We start from the raw sequence: 15,458 nt of genomic DNA on the forward strand, positions 1-15,458 counted from the left end.
GGTCATCAATTTTTTTGTGTGTTAAAACCGTTTTGTTTTTTAAAACAGAAACCCACTAACTATTTATAACTAAAAATAATGTCTGAGTTGTGCTTAAAACATCACTTTTAACCCTATGAAGCTAATGAAACAATATTGGCCACACTTGATAATTTTTAGAACTGGGTAATATTTACATGGGGCTCATACTATTCTCTCTAATGTTTATTTTAATTAATACAGAATATAGGTAAAAAGGCTAACTATAAATTAAAATGATTCTGTTTATTTTTAATATAGAATATATCGTAATGGACTGACTATAAATGGAAATGATAAGTATAAAGATTTCACTAGGCTATTCTCTGTAAAATTAAGGAGGACAATGTTTTGAACTATGCTCCTGCACTAGGCCCCAACAGACCAGGTTAAAACTTAAAATGGAGTTATTTAACAATAGAGATCCAAGCAACCCAGATAAAACCAAGCAGAATTAGAGCAAAAATAACTAAATTTTCCTAATAGGTCAATTTCATTTGGCATGGTAATGAAGTTTCCTCTGCCTTCACCATTGCCAAAAGAAAAAAAAATTACCTGAAGTAACTTGATGTTAACTAATCAGTTATTTTTCTGTTGTTGTCTCGTAATCAAAAGCTCAGTCCATGTCCCCAATGCAAATTCAATACCAAGAACAGTTTGGAGTAAAAGGAAAAAGAAGGATTTTTACTTTGCTAACAAAGGAGAAACACAGGGGATTCCTATCCCAGAGGATGTGACTCTCCCCATTTGGGAAACAGGGTTTTTTTAACAGGTGATTCAAAGGCCACATTCTACATGTTCTCTATTGGAGTTATAATTCACTTTTTAATTTGGGAGATAGTCATTTTTGAGATCTTCTGGTGCCATCCCCAAAGTCTGAATTACTACATTCCTGTGGTGGGTGTGCTCTAACAACTCTGCCTAGGATAGGGAAAAAGGTAACCCTGTTTCCTGTGAGATTAGAGAGGTGGAAAGATCAATGAGGAGGGAGAGAGGAAGAGAAAGAAGAATGTTCTTTTAAAAATAAGTCGAGTGGCAGAGCAGCAAGGGCTATATTCAAAGCATAAAGTGGGCCACTGTGACATTTCCCCACCATCAATTTCCACATGCCATATCTATGGGGGAAAATGAGCAATGACATCTCCAAGCTGCTTCCCGCTGAGGGGGGGTGGGGTGAAGTTGTGGGGGAAGCGACCTGAAGTCCTTTTCCTCTATCAGGTGGGAAATGGACAGTTAAATTCAGCATCAGGACAATCCAGAGGTCCATGGTAGCAGGTGGTGGGTAACTGGACAAGGCACACATAGGGCAGGGATTATAGAAGACAACAACAAGAGAGCAAAACATTATCTTTTTTGTAAATAATCACACAAAAGGAATTAGTATTTCAGCCAGTCTCTGAAAACAGAAATTCATAATCATTGGTGGGTGTGGTGTGCTCTAGGACAAAATTTATCTATGTAGGAGGTTAGGAAGATTTGTAGGTCTATGAGATCAGGCTCAAATTGACTCAGGACAAATTTGTGACTCTGGAGTCCTTTGTGATCATTATTATTAGGCATTCAGACACAAGAACGCTTGCTTTATAGCCTCCAGCTTCACTTGCTTTTGGTAGGGCTAACACAAGTGTACATCTTAAGTTACATTTTTACAAAAAAAAACATTGTCTTTCCTTTTAAATGTTCATATATGGCTATGCTTTGGTTATACTCTCCTACCAGGTGTTTAAGACCAAGTTGGTCAAAATTGATCGTGTTCCAATCTACTGTTAAGAGTCAGCTGGGATTACTCAGAGACCACCCTTAGGAACATTTGAAAAGCCTCTTGGCTCCTTTAGCCTTCCTGTACCTGTCATGCCATCTGCAGGATGAGTCAGAGTCTTGCCAACCACACACGCTTCCTTTGGAAGCATCAGAGACATCTCCCTCTTCAATGACCCTCCTCTCTGCAGAATGCACACTGGTTAGCTGCCTGTTGTCTAGGGTCCTCCAGCTTCCCCTGATAAGGGGGTCAGATGACTCACCAGCATTAAAGGATACTTTATAGGGGTCCTGTCATTCTATGGGTCCTAGCTGACCTTTGAGGGGAAGGACCAAAATACTGGCTGCTCTTTCCTTGGCCCTTTTATTTTCTTGACTTTGTTCTCCACATTTTTGGCTTTAAACATCCAGCAGACTAGTTTCACAGGTCTTAAAGTGGGGGTAATGGGTTATAACCTCAGTATCTATAATTTCAGTCATCCCTTTCTTTTAATTGGGGTCAGTATTGGTACTAGAAGTAGCATTATATCCTATTTGTCCTATAGATGATGGCTTATTATCTCAAATTAACTCAGGTTGTTCTGTTAGAAGTAGTACTTCTGCAAAACACTAACAGGCAATAGTTATAAAGCTTTAAAAGGAAAATACAAATCGAACACTAATGTTTCTTTGGGGTCTGTTTAGCCTCTAAAAAAACCTATATATTTTCCATCTCAATTACATACACATATTACTTTTTAAAAAGCTCTTGTAAACTTAAATACCTTTTACAATTTACCCAAAACTTTACTTAAGTTTTGTATTATATACCATTTACTTTGAGATCACAGTAATCTTTAAAGGAAAATATATATGTATCTTTTGAACACAACTTTAGATAAGCTTAATTCTAACCTACTTCAGAGCCATCCGAACATGAAAAAGAATAAGAGGCAGAGCCTTAACTCAGCTAAGGCTGGTCTCTTGTCAAATCTTGAAATGTGTATTATTTCTGAGTCTGATCTTTACCCTCCCCACCTTTAAAATATCATTCTATGAAGTTATCATGTCTTATTTCCTGGGTCTATGTGGATATCAGTTTAACAAAATACAATATTACATCTGAAACATAATCAAACAGAGAGACTAAGAGAACTCTTAACTTCCCTTTTATGGAAAAGGTAGCAGAATGTTCTCATGTTCCATCATATCAACCTCTGAACAAATCAGGATCCCCTTATTATCTTCCAAAAGTACATTTAAAGTCCCATCCCAGTGTTAAGAGTAACACAAACTTTTATTTGTAAATATTGATGATAGGTTACCTTATCCAGTTAGAAAACACTAAATGACATAAATAAATACAAGCCAAATTAGTTATTTCTATATAAATCTGAAGGAGATTATTACTACAGACAATTTTGATTTGGAGAACAACAACTTGGTAAATTTTTTTTCAAACTTTACATTTTAAAAGGCTTGTATACTTGAAGAACATGAATACATCTAATATACAAAGAAGCCAGAAATGGTTAGCATCACAATTACATGGATGTACTTATATTAACTAATTTTAACTTTTAAAGTAAAATTTAGAATCCATAGTTTATGGAAACAATAATCTGCATGGTTTAGCAGTACTAGAAAAAGTAAAAGGATATCCTTAACTCTCTTATATATTTAAGAAACAGTGTTAATGATCAGAAATAGATTTAGTTAAAGCAAACAGATACTTATATCTTAACAGGTCTTCAAATGGCAGTGTGGTCCTTCTACATCAGACACAATGTAAAGAAGGGCACTTGTTGGTTACCTTGTCAGCAAACCAGCTCATTTTAGAAACTTTTACATAACACTTAGACAAGGCTCAGACAAATATAGTTCTCAGATGTACACATATATCTAGTCATATATTCTTAGGGTATCAACTATATGGTTATAACCTAAAATAATAGTGGTTTATTTAACCAGTTACAAAGTCATCATTTAAAAGACTTTAAAACAGGTACAAACCATAATTCCTTTAAGACTATCTTTACCTAAGTAAGGGAAAGGAAAGTTTCAGACTTTGCTTCATATCAGTACTTTAAAATTTGAATAACTTTGTGCTAACTATAACCAATGTAAATAATCCAAATTTTTTAGATTTACCTTCCACAAACCATCTGCAACTTAAGACATTCTACAACTTGTTTACTTTCCTAATTTTGGCTTCTCTTTCATCATAGACTTTAGAAGAATCTTACTTTACCATACAAAAATACTTCATCCAGAAACATTTCTTTTGCCTTCTAATTTTCTGAAATAAAATATATTTCCATACCTACAACTTTCTTATATCTCTTTTCTAGTCTCAGACCCTTTCTTAAATTCATATTCTGAAACAATCCTTATGAATGTTATCTGTATATTTAATTTACATAACAAATTTCATCTCAGAAGAGGGCCGAACAATCTGGCATATACAAAAATTGTGCCTTTTTTCTCCCAGGTTGCATTCAAGGGGTTGGAGAATAGGATAATTTTGAGCCTCATCTGCATTCCTTATCATTAAACAATGTCATCAACTTTAAGTGAGTTAAACGTAAAGTGACTCTAGGTATACTCTCAACTGTACCCAGAGTCTTCTTTGGGTCTTACACAGGCATATTGATATTCAATAGAAGGGATCCTTTCCATCTTTTTTTTAAGGCTTTCTTGAAAATCCCTTTGCAGAAGAGGCCAACAAAACAGAGGTTGTCTTGTTTGGTTTTTTTTTCTTTTCTTTTCTGGGTGCAGTTGTTTGTCCTGCCAGTCACCCCAGGAATTTTTTTTATTCTAATTTGTCATATATGACAGCAGAATGCATTGCAATTCATATTACATATATAGAGCACAATTTTTCATATCTCTGCTTGTAAATCAAATATATTCACACCATTCATGTCTTTTTCATACATCTTTTTTTACCCCCTTACCCCCCTCCCTCCCCCTCCTTCCCCTTTCCCCTCTCTACAGTTCGTCTAATCCTCCCATGCTCCCCCTCCCAACCCCACTATGGATCAGCCTCTTTATATCAGAGAAAATATTTGGTATTTGTTTTTTGGGGATTGGCTAACTTCACTTAGCATTATATTCTCCAATTCCATCCATCTACCTGCAAACGCCATGATTTTATTCTCTTTCATTGCTGAGTAATATTCCATTGTGTATATATGCCACATTTTCTTTATCCATTCATCTACTGAAGGGCATCTAGGCTGGTTCCACAGTTTGGCGACTGTGAATTGTACTGCAATAAACACTGATGTGGCTGTGTCCCTGTAGTATGCTGTTTTTAAGTCATTTGGGTATGGACCGAGGAGTGGGATAGCTGGGTCAAAAGGTGGTTCCATTCCCAGTTTCCAAGGAATCTCCATACTGCTTTCCATATTGGCTGTACCATTTTGCAGTCCCACCAGCAGTGTATGAGTGTGTCCCCAGGCATTTAATTTGATGGGATACTGTTATAGCAAGAATTACTCTGCCCCAGTGATGAATATCTCCTGGTCAAGGGGGTGTCCTGTCAGATCCTAACAGAGGAGACTATTCTGGTCCCTGGGTCATAAACTAACAGTGTTGGAACTTACTGCCACATTATTTGTGGCCAGCAGCCTCCATCCCCCATGGGCAAAAGGGGCTAGAAGGATTTAAATTTTTTTTAACACTTTCTTCTGGAGTTCTGCTATCCTTGCAGATCAGAAGTGCCTTTTTGCACCTTCAACTTAGTTTCTGACTATTCAGACTCCTTATCATGCAAGTGCATAAATGCCTGTACAGAGATCTCTTCCATATAATTTACTTCTGACAGGCCAACTCCATTTGTACGATTGCATAATAATCCAGAAAACCATTCAAAGGCAGATTGTTTATAATAAATCATCTTTCTCTTAGACAGGTTTATACCTATAGATGGCCCACTTAGCCAAGATCTTTCTTCCCAAGAGGCTACTAGTAAGATGGACATAGCATGGCCCATGTTTTAAAGGGCCAGTGACAGATAACAAACAGAGACAAACAAGAGAGGATCCCAAAAACCATGGCTGACAGACAGGAACCTTTAAAACAGACAGACCTGCAAATACAAATCTCTTCCACTTAACTTGACCTCTGACAAACTCCAACTGCAAGATTGTACAAAAAAGAAACACAGAAACAGACAACCAGGAAAGATCTCAAAAACCAAGGCCAACAGGCAGAAACCTTTTTTAAAAAATTAAAAAAAAAAACAGCTCTTTCCCAAGATCAACATATAACTTTCCCAAGATCAACATATAAAGTATTTCTGGTAAAGTCTGATGTCTGCCTTGGGTTTAGCTTCTTAGCCTTAAGGTCTTTAAATTTCAAAAATAAGATTCTTTGAAAATTTCTAATAAAAACAAATTTAGGAGTTTATAGGGTTATTCTGGCTACAATTGCTCAAATATGGACATACTATGATTCATTATAATTCATTTTAATGTGCTTCACAGATACTGTTATTTACAAGTTGAAGATTTGTGGCAACCAGAGAGTTTATCAGTACTATTTTCTCTCTAACTTCCCAGACATTTTTATATTTTTATTTTGAGAATTTCTCAATATATTACCCAGGCTGGTCTCAAACTTAGAATCGTCCTGCCTCGGCCTCATAAATTGCTGGGATTACAGGTGTGTGCCCCACACCTGGCTCAGTACTTTTTTTTCTAATGGTATATGCTTACTTCATGTCCCTGTGTCACATTTTGACAATTTTCCCTATTATTTCAAGCTTTTCCATAATTATGTGTCACAGTGATTTGTGATCAGTCATCTTGGATGTTAACTATTTTAACTCTTGGGGAACCATGAACCATGCCCATGTAAGACAGAGAATTGAATCAGTAAACGTTGTGACTGCTCCATCAACTGGCCATTCTCTATATGGCTCCTTCTCCTCAGGACTCCCTGTTCCTTGAAACAAACCAACAACCATAACAACAGAATGTCAAAAAGAAGCCAATTAATAACCCCTACAGTAGTGCCTATGTGTTTGGTGAAACAACTGCACATCTCCAGGATATAAAAAGAACTCAAAAAACTTAACACCAAAAACACAAATAACCCAATCAATAAATGAGCAAAGGAACTGAACAGGCACTTCACAGAAAAATATACAAATGGTCAACAAACATGGAAAAAAAAAATGTTCAACATCTCACTTTAAATCAAAAGCTAAAACTGATTAAGCTTAGTGAGAATGGCACACAGAAAGCTAAGATAGGCCAAAAGCTATGGCTCATTGTGAATGCAAAGGAAAAAAAATTCAGAGGAAATTAAGAGCATCACTCCAGTGAAAACAGGAATGATAAAGGAAACAGCCTGATATGGAGAAAGTTTTAGAGGTCTGAATAAATGATCAAACCAGCCACAACAATCTCTTAAATCTAATCCAGAGCAAAAGGCCCTAACCCACTTTAATTCTATGAAGTTAAAAAGGAAAAAAAGCTGCAGAAGAAAGCAGACAGAGAAGGGTTCATGAGGTTTAAGAAGAGGAGCTGTCTCCATGATACCCAAGTCCCAGGAAAAGCACCAAGTGCTGATAGAAAAGCTGCAGCCAGTTATGCAGAGGATCCAGCTCAGACAACTGGTGGAAAAGGCTGCTCTGAACAACAGATTTCCAAAGTAGATGGAACAGCCTCAGGTTAGAAGAAGATGCCACCCAGGTCTTCACAGCCAGAGAGAAGTCAAAGACTGGCTTCAAAGGAGAGGCTGACTCCTTGGTAGGGGCTGATGCCGCTGGTGACCTAAGTTGAAGCCAGTGCTCCCTTACCACTGTGACCATCCTGGGCCCCAGAGGGAATGCTTGCTTGCCACTCTGCCTGTGCTCTGGGAATGAACCACAAAGCCTGGGTGAGAGCACATATGTGTGCAGCATGGTTCACTGAGTCTGTCAAGATGACAGGTGAGAACTACTGCTCAGAAAAAAAGATTCCTTCCAAAATACAACTGCTCATTGATGACACACCTGGTCACCCACGGGATCTGATGGAGATGTGCAATGAGATTAATGCTGTTTTTGTGGTTGCTAACATAGCGTCCTTTCTGTGGTCCATGGATCAAGAAGTAATTTTGACTTTCAAGTCTTAATACATTTTATAAGGCTCTAGCTGCCGTAGGTATTCCTAGGATGGATCTGGGCAAAGTAAACTGAAAACCTTCTGGAAAGGATTCACCATCTATTAAGATCATCTGTGATTCATGAGAGGAAGTAAAAATATCAATATTAACAAGAGTTTGGAAAAAGTTGATTCCAACAGTCATGGATGATCAAAGAAAGTGACTTTTTGAGAGGGGTCTTCATTTGTAGATGAAGATGCTCTGGACACTGTGAAATGACAACAAAGGATCTAGAATGTTACATGAACTTAGATTATAAAAGCAGCAGCAGGATTTGAGGGGATTGGCTCCAATTATGAAAGATGTTCTACTGTGGACAAAATGCTATCAAAGAACTCTTTCATGAAAGGAAGAATTGATTAATGCAGCAGATTTTATTGTGTCTTATTTTAAGATATTGTCACAGTAATCTCAAGCTTCAGCAGTCACTACCTGATACAGCAGTAGCCATCAACAACACCAAGACAACTCTAACCACAACAAAAAGATATGACTCCCTGGTGACTCAGATGACCATGAGCATTTTTTAAGTCTTTTTCATTAAGGCACTGTTATGGTTTAGATGGGGGGGGGGGGGTATCCTTCAGAATCTCATGTGTGAGATAATGCAAGAATATTTGGAAGTGAAATGATTGGGTTTTGAGACCCTTATCCCAATCAGTGAATTAGGATTGACTGAGTGGTAACTGTGGCTGGGGGGTGGGTGTGGCTGGAGGAGGTGGGTCATTGAGGGAGGGTATGCCTTGGGGTGTATATTTTGTGAGCTGACCTTAGTGTCTCTCTCTGATTCCTGGCTCAGGTCTTGAGCTGCTTCCCTCTGCAGTGATGATCTGCCTTAACTTGAGCCCTGAATAATTAATTAGGCCTACCATTTATAGATTAAGACCTCTGGAACCATGAGCCTCCAAATAAAGTTTTCCTCCTGTACAACTGTTCTTGTCACAGCAGAGAAAAAGCTGACTAAAACAGGCACATATATTATTTGTTAAACATGTTTTACATGCTAAATAGACTACAGTATGGTATAAATATACTGTAAATACACAAATATGGCACTGGGACCAAAAAACTTCTGGCTAGTTTTACTGTGATACTGGCTTTACTACCATGACCTAGAATTTGCCTTATAATATCTCCAACATAAGTCTATTATCAGAAGACTAGACCCTATTTTGCAAACAAACCAGTCTTACTTTGATTATCTATGGTAAAATCGGGGTGATTATAGAGAAAAAAAATAGTATACCCAGTATTGAAATGTAGCCCTCTTCATTATTTGTAGTTTTATGATCTACCCATAGGATGACTAGATTCTGAATCCTTCTAGTTTGCTTTAATATTGACTATCGCCAGCTAGCTGGGCTGGAGGCGACCTGAGCTGGGTTCACAAGAGCTGGCTACATCAATGACTAAGAAAACAGCAAAGGAAGCACATAACACACAGAAATACCTTTTGCTTGCAGAAATCAGGGATGGCTCTCGACTTTAAGGGTCCATTGGAAAGAGAGAGTGCCACCTGAAAACCATCCCATTTATTGGGAAGAAAGACATTTGAGAAAGTTCAACCCAAATAAAGCAAGGGATTGGGTTTCAGGGGTTTGCTTGGTGATGTTTTGCAGTCAGCAGATTTGACCGACGTCTTGGAAAGCCACACCCATCTCAGGTGCTGTGTGGGATCAAAGGCAGAGTGAGCAAAAAGGACACATACATCGCACAGCCCAGTCAGAGTAGCAATGTCAATCCAGTCCCCTCATGTGCTCAAATGCTCTCAGCTCACATACACAGACCACGGCTGGCTCACAACATCTGACTACAACTCTCCAACCAAGAACAAAAACTCATTGGTTCCTGAAGCTCTATACACTGAAGCTGCATGGCTTGATATAAATTCCAAGTGACAAATTCTATGTTTGATGCATGGACCACATAGCGTTCACCAGAATATCTGATACCATAACTGGCAACATTCAAAACTGGAAACCAGGACAAGAAGTTGCTGACTTCATGCTGTGGGCAGATTTTCCAGAGACCATCAGGATAAGACTCCCTATCATAATAAGACTCTTTCACTTGACCAGACAATGTTGTAGGTTAGAATTTCGCAATCGGCAGCTTCTATGTGTAACCTGAAGTAGTGATGGCTGAGTCAAACACAAACCCTTACAGGTCCTAGGAGATCATTTAGTCCACCTAGTGGTTAACTTCAGAATTTCTACCTACTGTCTAGACCAGTAAGAATCTGAGCAGATATTGCCATAGACAAATACTGGGTTTTGAACAGACCTAGCTGATGAACAGACTACTTGGTTAAAATAAATGTACTCATCAACTGGCTCTTTTTTTAATTTTTTAAATATTTTTTATTTGTCAATGGATCTTTATTTTATTTATTTATATGCAATGCTGAGAATCAAACCCAGGGCCTCACACATGCTAGGCAAGTTCTCTACCACTGAGCCACACTCCAGCCCTGACTCCTTGATTTTAGTTGGTCTGAATCAATGGAGACCTTGGTTAGGAAGCATGCTCCAAATCTTGGTATTAGCCTCCGGATAGCTGTAATAGTCTTCCTGGTGCGTGAATGAGGTGCTGACACTGTAACCCTCGCTGCTCTGACACTCCAACTTACTTTTAAAATAGAGATGTTTCAGGTTGGGGTTGTAGCTCAGTGGTAGAGCACTTGTCTCCCATGTGTGAGGCCCTGGGTTCGATCCTCAGCACCACATAAAAATAAATAAATTAAATAAAGGTATTGTGTCCAACTACAACTAAGAAAAAAATCAAAAAAAAAAAAAAAGAACATGTGTCTTCCTGCTCCTCTGTCCCTGCTGTCCCTGAGTCCACACCCACCATAGGAACAAAGTAATCCAGACTTTGGGGATGGTACCAGAAGATCTCAGAAATAACTATCTCCCAAATTAACAAGTGAATTACAACTCCAGATAGAGAACCTGTGGAAGTAGCCCAAGAGTCACCTCTTTAAAAGCCCCCTGCTCCTGCTGATGGGGAGAATCACAGCCTCTGGGACAGGAGTCCCCTGTGTGTCTCCTTTGTTAACAAAGCAATAAATCTTCTTCCTTTTTCTCAAAACCATGTCATTATTGGATTGGCATTTGGGCAAGGTCTGAGGTTTTGGCAACAAGAGCAAAATGATGGTAACTGAGAGTAGTACTAATATCCTAAGTTTAACAAGCCAACTGTTAAATAAAAATTATAGGAAGCCAGTGTTTTGCACTAAGTTCCTGCACTAGCCCCAGAAGCCCAGGCTAACCATCAGAATAGAGTCACTCATACTAAAGTTCCGTATCACCAGGCTGATCAAACCAAACTCAAAAACTGCAAAAGCAAAAAAGGATTTGGGGGTCTTAGTGTTTTTGAAAGCTCAGTTCTTGTCCCCAATGCCAATCCAATAATGAGGACAGAGTTTGGAAAAAAAAAAAAAAGAGAAAAAAGTTGAATTACTTTGCTAACAAAAGAGAAACACGGGGGACTGCTATCCCAGAGGCTGTGGTTCTGCCCATCCAGGGAAATGGGATTTTTTAAAGAGGTGATTCAAAGGCTGCATTATCTGTTGTGTTCTCTGTTGGAGTTGTAATTCACTTGTTAATTTGGGATTAATCATTTCTGAGATCTTCTGGTACCATCCCTAAAATCAGTTCAACTATTTTTGGGGGGCGGGTGTGACCCCAGTGCCCACATTAACATGGGATTGACTTGTGGATGAAGCCCCCCCTAAAGAGGATGGCCACCGTGACAGTTCCAGAGAGGACCAACTGAGGTCAGAAACTCCACTGCTTGACATGAAGGAAGAACTGAATAACTGACTGGCAAAGAAGGTTGTCCCCAGGTCTGCTAAACATCAAACAGTAATAAAATTGGGGACAGCATTATCTTCTATGTTGTTCTCTGCTTGGAGACGGACCACTCTCTCCCTTGAGTGTGCTTTCTGTTTAAGTCTCATTTTTATTTTCACCTCACTTTCACTTCTCATAAAACTCTCTTGCATGACTTTGGTGTCTACTTTAAATCTTTCTCGGAACACCAGAATGAGGTCTAGAGTTTCAACTCTCTGCTTTCCTGTGAAAAGAGGACCAGGTTCACATTCCAGGTAGCAGCTGGAACACTGCACAAGTCCTTCCATTAGTACTGCTTCCTACCACTCCATTTTGAGATCTTTCACTGCTGTTTCCATTACAATTTTCCTCTTATTTTCATGGAACCCGCTAAGAAATCAGGATGAGAGAGATGTATTACCTAAACAGGACAGTTTCAATTGGTATGATAATTGAGTTCCAATGCCTTAATCCTTAGGCAAAAACAGGTAATTGAACTAACCTGAAAACCAATCTGTTATTCTTCTGTTTTCTTTAGCTCTTTCCAGCTATAAGACTAACCTCTGCTTAGATAATTGGAACAATATTTTTTTAATTTTTTAGTTGTAGATTGACACAATACCTTTATTTATTTTTATGTGATGCTGAGGATCAAACCCAGTGCCTCACTTGTGCTAGGCAAGCACTCTGCCACTGAGCCACAACCCCAGACCAGAAACAATGATTTTATTTTATGAAATAAAGTGTTGCCTAATTCTAGAGTAGAAAACAAAACCAATTAGGATCTATAACTAGCTAGGCATAGTGGTACAGGCCTGTAATTCCAGCAACTTGGGAGACTAAGTCAGGACAATCATAAATTCAAAGCTGGCTTCTGCAACTTGTCTAAAAATTAAAAATAAGGGTTAGGGATGTAGATCAGTTGTAAGGTATCCCTACGTTCACCTCCTAGTAAGAAAGAAAAGAAAAGAAAAGAAAAGAAAAGAAAAGAAAAGAAAAGAAAAGAAAAAAAGAAAGAAAGAAAGAAAGAAAGAAGAAAGAAAGAAAGAAAGAAAGAAAGAAGAAAAAAGAAGAAAAATCTATAAATTGTATTTTTGTCCTTTGACAGTATTTTAAGTTAATTTCTTCATTAAAAACAAAGTGATAAAGGACAGGAAAAATAGGAAATTAAGAGTGACACATGCAGGAACAAAGAAGTTAGTATGACCATGATGAAAATATATGCCCAGCAGTAACAAATCAGTCAATTTGAGATATGAGAAATACCATCTTGGAGAAAGTTAATAAACACTGGAGAACAACCAGTTGGGGAAGAAAAATAGTGAATTCCATATCTTCTCTAAGTTGAAAGGCATTTTAAAGAAATTTATTTCTGCTATGATTTCTTTGTATTTAAAAAAAATAACATCCTTTCAGGTACCAACTGTTCTATCATCACCTATTCAAAGTCACAAAGATATTTCCTATATTTTATTTTTATTTTTGGTGTGTGTGTGTGTGTGTGTGTGTGTGTGTGTTGCACAAGATCAAACTCAGGGCCTTTATGTGCTAAGCAAGAGCTCTACCACTAAGCTACATCCCCAGCCCCCAAAATATTTTGATTTGATAGTAATGTGATGGTTTTGATAGCATTTGCTTCCCCTTGTAATTACAGGTGCTTTTTAAAAATACTATCTGAAGTGTTACGGAAAATAATACTCCTACAAGACAGCCCCCCCAAGAAAAATGGAGGGGCAGTGTGGCTCCAAAGGAAGGAAGAAAATTAGCCAAACATTGAACCTCTTCCAGTACACATCCTTTCCCAGAATCAATGGGCCTTGAGGGAAAAGCAAACTTTCATCCTTCCCAGGTTGCCCCCAGCATCTCCACCAAAAGCAAACATTTAGCCCTTCCCAACTTCAATGGGTCCTGAAGGAAGGAAGCAAATACTGAAATGCTGGGCCCTGGACTCTTACCCATTCCCACTGCAGATGAGTCCTGGAAAACAAAAAAAAGCTATTAGTGAAGCTCTAGGTGACAGTGGGTCCCAGAGGAAGGAAGATAAGCAGTGAACACCTGAGTTGTCACCCAGTGACAAGGAGCTTCAAACTTTTTACAAATGCCTTCCTGAGTTAAAATTTTAACCTGCACAACTAGGTCCCTGTCTGTCCAAACTGCACGCCTGCAGTCTCCAATGATTAAATTCATCCTCATTGTAAACTACAAAACCCATGTTCCTTCTGTAAGGAGAAGGCATTTCCCCTGCCCTGAAAATGAGCCCTCACGAGCCTGATCCACTGACTTGGCTGCAGAATAAATGAAAAGCTTGCTGATGGGAGGTTTGCTTCCCATCTCCTGCTTAGTGCACTTACACTATCCTGGTTCCTAAATTCACTTGTTAGTTCTACTTGTTTGATCACAGATTCCGCCTTAGGATTTTTTTCACGTACTTGGAATCATACCTCGGATGAATAAAAATTTTACTTTTTCTGCCTTTTTTTTTAATGTTAACCTTTTTTTTTGTCGACAGCAAAGCGCTCGCACTCTCACCCAAAACTAGAGGCAAGACAGACCGTATTCTGCCCCCAACACATTACAAGCCCCCTCCCCTTCAAAAATCCACTCCTCAGATTCACTGGCCACCTGCCCCACACCCACCCCAGGAGCAGTGACCCATACACACTAGGACCTCGGTGACCCGGCCACCCCTCCAAGATCCCGCGCAGAGATTTACTGTCCCTTCACGCGCCCAGGGACAAACACGGGAGTGGCACCCCTAACCAGGGGCTGTCGGGGCAGAGGCGCCCAGGGTGTCCTCCAAAGGCTCATCTGGAGCCTCGTCCCCTCAGCTAAGGACACGCCAACTCCAGACCTGAGTCCCACCAGCGCTTCGCGCCACAAAGCCCCCTTCCCGCCCAAGCGCGGGGCCGCTCCTATCCCCGCCGCCCTCCGTTCGGAGAAGGAAGAACACTCGCGACAGAAGACAGGCAGGAATCTCGCTCACCCGAGCGAATGACGTGAACGATGACGCGAACGTCAGGGGCAGAAGACGCCGAGCACCGCCCATCAACCCCACAAAGACTCAGGGAGTTGGGCGTGGTCTGAGACCGCGACACCCAGAATCCTCCGCGGTGCGCCTCCTCCCTGGACTACACTACCCAGAGGCCTCCGCGCGGCCTCCGCCCCTCGCTACCCAGAATCCCCTGTAGACCTCCGCCCCACCTACTCTACCTTGGGCGCAGCCACTGCGGAGGTGGCTGTGAGCCCCGTAGGTCCGGTAGCATCTTCTCCTAGACTGCGGTTTCTTTATTTTGGTGTGTTCTAAGATGTTCCGGAACATCTTAGAAGTTTCCCAGAGTGCCTTTTGACTTTGGTCATTTCTTTTGTTTCTTTTTTTTTTCTTTTTGTATGTAGAACTTTTAATTTTTATGTAGTTTAATGTGGGATTCTTTTTTTTTTTTTTTTAACTAAGTGACCGTTTTGAGTCCTAGTTGGGAAATTTTACTCTCACACTATTTCTTCTAGGTTTTGTGTTTTCTTTTTTCACATTTAAATCCCTCAATTTTTTTTTTATTCTTTCTAGGCATATAGTGTAAGTATAGATTCAATTTTAACTTGCAAATTTTTATCAGTTTTCTGAATTAATTAATTTTAACAACCGTACAGTAATACATTGTACTGCATTTACATTTTCATTTGGGTCAATTTCTTGATTTTTTTTTCTCTATTTGTCTA

General features: G+C 39.3%; 1 pseudogene across 1 annotated transcript in view; it reads right to left on the minus strand.

Moving 5' to 3' along the window:
* The window catches only part of LOC308636424 (large ribosomal subunit protein mL45-like), a 28,365-nt pseudogene extending 13,521 nt beyond the window's left edge, over nucleotides 1-14,844 (minus strand). The window contains exon 1 of the transcript XR_014024345.1: nucleotides 14,728-14,844. The product of XR_014024345.1 is annotated as a large ribosomal subunit protein mL45-like (transcript). The remainder of the gene's footprint in view (nucleotides 1-14,727) is intronic.
* Between the last annotated feature and the right edge of the window lie 614 nt (nucleotides 14,845-15,458).

The sequence above is a fragment of the Spermophilus citellus genome, assembly GCF_964194105.1.
Source record: "Spermophilus citellus genome assembly, chromosome: 17".
Taxonomy (NCBI): Eukaryota; Metazoa; Chordata; class Mammalia; order Rodentia; family Sciuridae; genus Spermophilus; species Spermophilus citellus.